We start from the raw sequence: 6,000 nt of genomic DNA on the forward strand, positions 1-6,000 counted from the left end.
CAGGAGGGAAGGCTGGCAGCTCGGAAAGCTCCTGCGCACCCTGGAGCTCTGGGACCTCTCAAAGGCGAAACCTCCCCGTCCCAAAGGCACCTTTGTGTGAAGTAGGACCCCATCCTCTCCTCTTGGAGGACCTGAGGTTTAGGGGCTGGAATTAGGGGTTTTTCTCCCTGCAACGAGAGCATTTCCTATGTCTTTCCCTATGAATATTCGCCCAAGGCTTTAAAAGCAGGAGCATGAGCTGCAGGTACTGCTGCCTGTGTGTAACAAACAGATTTAATTTAGGTTTATACAAATCTCTGCATTTCTACAGCCTTGCAGCAAATCACTGTGTATGAAAGAGTTAATAATCTTGAAGTGTAGAACTAATGGTCGTTTAAAAACAGTTATTATCAGCTATTATTCTTGCATGGGGTAGAAATCACGCTGAGTATCCAGCTGCCCTGTGCAGGTACCGCATGTCTCCGTTTATCGACAACACTTTTAGTTTCAGCCCTTTGCTGAATTCTTCTTTTATCCTCATTAAAATTCTTCCTGTAAAATTAATGGAAACCGATAAGCTATTTCCTGTATTGTATTTCTTCTAACGTTATCAATATTGCTAATAAAAATATAGATTGAAACAATATGTTATAATGTCCAGGATAGAAGCCAGATTCTGCTGCAGCTCAAGTAAATATGAATTTGGCCTTTGGCTTTCATAAAAGCAGGATAACGTCTCTATCTGGGCTGTTCTAACGGATAACATCAGCCCCTTTTGCTTCGCTTCTCAGCACTACCAGAATTGAAGAATTTCGGCTGGTAGAAGAAATGCTGCTCTGTTTCCTGGCGATTTTCGAGATTAAACCAAATCAAAGTCAAGCGAAGCCCCAAACTTCATTTCCAACTGAAACAAAACCCAACGCTTCAAAAGCCTTCCTGCTTTGAAAATGCTGGCGCTTGCCATGTTGGATGATGGAATTGCCAATGGAGGCAAGGGATGTCGAGGAGAGGACAGGGAAGAGCTCATCTGGATCTATCCAGGTCCGGGTGCTTCATCCCCGCTGCTGTTCCTCCTTCCCAAGCCGATGTCCCCACTTTCTGAGATGGTTTTCGGCCCAACATCCCCACTTTCTGAGATGGTTTTCGGCCCAACATCCCCACTTTCTGAGATGGTTTTTGTCCCAATGGGGTTGGGCGGTGCTTGAGAGCCGCACGTGCCGGTGCAGACCTCTCCCCCTTGACCGGCTCCTCTCATCCCTTTTGAAGACCCTGTGGAGAGTCAGGATTTCTTCGATCCAACAAATACAAGAGGTGTCTCTGAGAGCACATCCTATTGACTCCTGATCCCAGGAGCGTCGCCAGGTCCGGCTGGCGAGACAGCCACAGCATCCTGCTCCAAACCTCAGCTTCCCAAATGACCGAAAGATCACTTCTTCCTAAATTGTTGCTGAATATCGCTTGTGCAGCTGGAGCCATGGGCTGTAAAAAGGAGGAATTTCACTGGGTAGGTCTCCTGGACACAGAACAGAGCAGAAGATGGAAATGAGATCCAGCTCTGCTCAAGCCAAAATTTTTTGGAGGAGATGGCGGGTACCTCTGCAAGCGATCACGCCTCAGGCTGGCAGGGCAGGGCTGCTCCCGCATCCGCTGATGGCTCCCATCGCCCCGCATCAGATCCACACCCGGCTCAGGCTCCCGGTGGGAAAATCATCTCCAAAACTGGGAAGCTTCTGGGTCTCCTCAGGGTTGCATCCCTTACCAGCTGGAGCCATGCTTTGGAGGTAGCAGGGACCGGGTCGGCATCCCCGCAGCTCTCCCCACGGATTTGCTTCGCAGCAGGTGAAAACACAGACGAGTGATTTTGAGATAATTTGTCAGTTGAAAAAAAAAATTAATCCAAACATCCCCGGGACAGGGGAAAGCGTTTCGAGCGGTTTATTTGCAGTAATTGGGCTTGGTCGGTTTTGATCTCAGCATTTCTGCCCTGACGGCCACGCTCGCCCCAGCGCCAGCCTCCGCGCTTTAGTTCTTCCTTTTTATTCTTAAAATAGGACACACCTGTGAGGAAGGCGAGTTTCTTCAAGACATTCCTGATCTGGAGCATATTAAACCGATATTTTTGTTTTGTATTTTTGATGATTTGCTCCAGTGATAACATAATAGCATGATATTTTTGCCTGGGACTGATTAAAACATTTCTTTTGATCAGCGCAGCAGATTGAAGCAGTTGTTTATTACTGGACAAAGCTTCGAGAAAGAAAAGGGAGGGAGGAAAAAAAAGGCAGAAAAAAGAAACGGCTCTGAGTGGCTGTCGGGTCTGCTTTTCGCCAGGGGTATTTCCTTCACTTTGGGAAAATTCTCCATTCCAGCCGGGGTCGGGGTTTGGGAAGCGAGAGGAGGGAAGGGCGATCCATCACGCTGACGGACAACGGCTGAAAACCCGGGCGCTGGCTGTTCAAACCACACGTGTGTTGAAGAAAACTCCTTTCTCCCTCCCCGGACACGCCGGTCCCCCAGACCAGAACTGTCGTGACTTTCCGTAACGTTTCCTAGCAAGGTTGTCCTTCTGAGCCACATCAATCACTGCACGTTTCCAAGCTACCTAAATTTTAAAATGTAAGATTTAGGTGTAAGAAAACTTCTTTTTTTTCGCTTTGCAAACTGAAGCCAGCATCATATTGTCACAAACCTACAACATCTGAATGCAAACGTGTTATTTTGGTTTAACTCCAGGTCCTATAAAGGCTTTCAAGACCGTAGATTTTAATTATGTGAATATTTTTAATAAAATCCCCTATTTAACTTCTGGCAAGACTGTAAGGGAAAAAAACAATAATATCTGGCTCTGTCTCTTTGACAGAATAATTCTTCAAGTTACATTTGCCACATCCACGCAGCTGCGACCAATAACCCCGCTGTCTTTATTATTCTCCGACGATATGAAATTAAAACGAACTGGAAATGTTTATGCCGCCAATGGCGTGCAACACATTAAACAGATAACGCAGCTAAGGGTTTGCTTCAAACGGGGGGTTTCTCCTCCAGCAGAGCTGGGCTGTAACTTAATCCCCTCTTTTCCCAGGCAGCGGAGATTGCCGCTCTGCCGAAAGCCTCAGCCACAGAGCAATATCTTCATTAAAGAGGAATGACTTCCATCTCGCCATCCCCAGGTGCCCCTGAAAGCGGAGCTGCGTTTCATGTGGCCAGTTCCAATTCCTGTGTTTACATCGGCGGATTCCTCGCCTTCGCGGGATGGTTGGAGATAAATCTATTTTGGGGTCTTGTTTGCTTCCCCCTTGACTTTTTCTCCGCAGCGTGTTTATAAGCTGCGTCTTAATTCCTCCGTCATGCCTTTGGTATTTTTCACTGCTTGCAAAAAAAGAAAAAAAACCTAAAAAACCCCCGTCACATCTAATCATCTCAGCCCAACACACTTTTTTGCTTGTTTGCGCCTATCGCTAGATCGAGTTACATCAAATTCTTCCAGGTTGCTCCTTCTGAAGGGCTCTCTTCCCAACCCACGCACCTGCCCCGTGTTCTCCTTGCCGGGGAATGCCGAGGCTGCACGGAGGCAACTGGCCGACACGGCTCCACAAATTGATCCACGGGACACTGGGAGCCCCTGGTGCGAATACATAGATGTTCCCAAATGATGGGACTTTTGCCCCGTGCCGCTCCCTGGACGCCCTGGGATCCCATCATTTGGGACCATGCATCATGTCCCCATGCTGGAACCCCCCTTGCCATCCCGTTCCTCCTCTCCCATCTGTCTCTCCCCTTCTCCGTGCTGGGATGCAGCTCTTGTGCTCCAACATTTTAAAGTTCTTACTTTAAAAGCTCTTCAGTCTCCTTGGTAGCGTTTTGTTCTGCGTGCCATGCACCGTTTCCCTCTCAGATGACAGAAAAAATCAATTCAGCGTCTTCTCCAGGACCAGGTCAGCTCTGCCCGTCAGCTTGGTGTTCACAATAGCGTCATCGCTTCATGAACAGCCTTCGCCGACATCGCTATACCCATCAACCATTCCATTAATATTTATTAGCTGTCAATTTAGTGCACTTTTGTTTCCAGCTCTGTGTCCCCTTCTCTCCCCCCCCAGCATCCCCATCCCACCGCGCTAACACGCCTCTTCACTGAAGTCGGGGAAACAATTTATCACTGAGATGCTGTTTAGCACCGATGGTATTGAGAGATAATTATCCACCGTTCTAGCTAATAAAAGACAAAATATATTTGTTTGTTCAGAGGGTTAAAGCAAGAGGCAGTTTTCTTTGGCTTTGAAATACAGGCTTGTAGTTAAAGTTCATTGATTTTAGCTTACAGCACTGATTCTTTCATAGAGGGATTTTACCTTCTGTGACACAGGAGCCCAGAGATGAATATTTCTCTTATTCTTGTGCTTTACCACTACCAATTTTGAGGCATTTTGCAAGACAAATAATAGTCTTGAATGATCATCGAGGTGAGAGCAAGGACTGCTGAACGCAGCTGGAGCCAGCTCGCAGCTCACCTCACCTTGGCTTCCAGCACTCACACGGGCAGTATTAATTTTGAAAAAAACAATCAGAAAAATAGCATCACGAGCACAAAACAGCGAAAGCCAGGGGGAGCGGAGTGGCTTTCTCTCCTGGAGCGGCCACCAAGCTGCCGGGGCACCTTGGTGGGGAGCTCCCAAATCTGGAATTGAGATTTAAGGAGGAATTTTGCTCCAGCCCTGTGACAAACAGCCCTGCTCCCGTGAGGCGCTGCCATCTGGCCCCTGTGTTTTTCCAGTAACCCGTAGACACCGAGAACCTTTAACAAGGAGATCTGGGTTATCACTGACCATTTGCCTTTTTTTTTTTTTTTTTTTTTTTTCTTTTTTTCCATTTGTTTCGTTTCTTTTTAATCTCGCTTTGTATTTTGCTTTGCTCCCAGTGCAAACCAAGGAGATCCTCCAGGAAAGCCCACGCTGCTTCATTTCCCCTCACCGCAGCCCTTTGTGTCTCCTTTTGGCTTGGCTTTGAGCCATTTTGAAGCCGAAGGTTTGCAGCAGAAGCAGGACCCGCTTCCTCCGTGTCTTCCCACGATTTTTCCCGTCACTCTTGCGAGCGTGGGCAGACGACAGCCGCCATGGGCCGAGGAGATGTCCCACCTCGCACGTGTCGCCCCGCAGCAGCACCAGGGCTGCAGATGGTCAGCGCTGCCCAAAACCCAGCCCAGCACCCGCAGAACTGAGCTAACACGCAGCGATGTCGGCATTCCCTCCGGCGTGGAAGCATCGATCACCCGGAGCGGGTCTGCAAGAAGCCCTGCCTTGGCTTCGGCGAGGCCTGGGTGAAGGTGGACCTGCCTGGGGCACGGCTGATGGTTTGAATCTGCAGCCTGGCCAGGACACGGCCGAAAGCCCAATGGCTTTAGCAGACAGGACTGAAGCAGTAAGGGGTTTTTTTCAGTGACCTCAGCTCTTCCTTTCCTCCTGGCGTTGGAGGAGCAGGAGCTCAGCGCTCTCCGTCGAGACGTGGCCAGGCACGGAGAGGGGTGGTGGATCAGTCCCATCGCCTTGTTTTGGCCGCCCGTCGTGCTCTGCCCCTTCTCACTGCGAAGACACATTTCACGACGTGTCGTGCTATTTCAGCTTTTAATGGACCAAATGAGTAGAAGATTTAAAAGTCTGGTTGCTGCGAGTCAGGCATTCTATATTAGCTTCTTGTCTGATTCTTGCTGCCAACGGCAGAACGGTCCCAAAGACAGTGGCTCCCGTTAACCATCAATCCACTGATTAATCTGATTTGGGAAGCTCTTCTGTCCTTCCCACCGCAGCACGTGGCCACCACGCTGTCCGTAACACACCTGTGGCGAGTGTTCCCGGAGGATTTCTGCGGCTCTGGGAGAGCCAGGAGGCCGTGCACTGTGTTGATGTCCTTTTGGCTCTCTCTAAATTGCTTTTGGAGGAGAAACCGAGAGCTCCTCGTAGCACGGCTCTGCCCCGGAGCTGCAGGAGAGCCATCCCACCCCAGCCGCGTCCCAGTATCGCCTGTCCT

This window comes from Opisthocomus hoazin, chromosome 14, assembly GCF_030867145.1.
Source record: "Opisthocomus hoazin isolate bOpiHoa1 chromosome 14, bOpiHoa1.hap1, whole genome shotgun sequence".
Taxonomy (NCBI): domain Eukaryota; kingdom Metazoa; phylum Chordata; class Aves; order Opisthocomiformes; family Opisthocomidae; genus Opisthocomus; species Opisthocomus hoazin.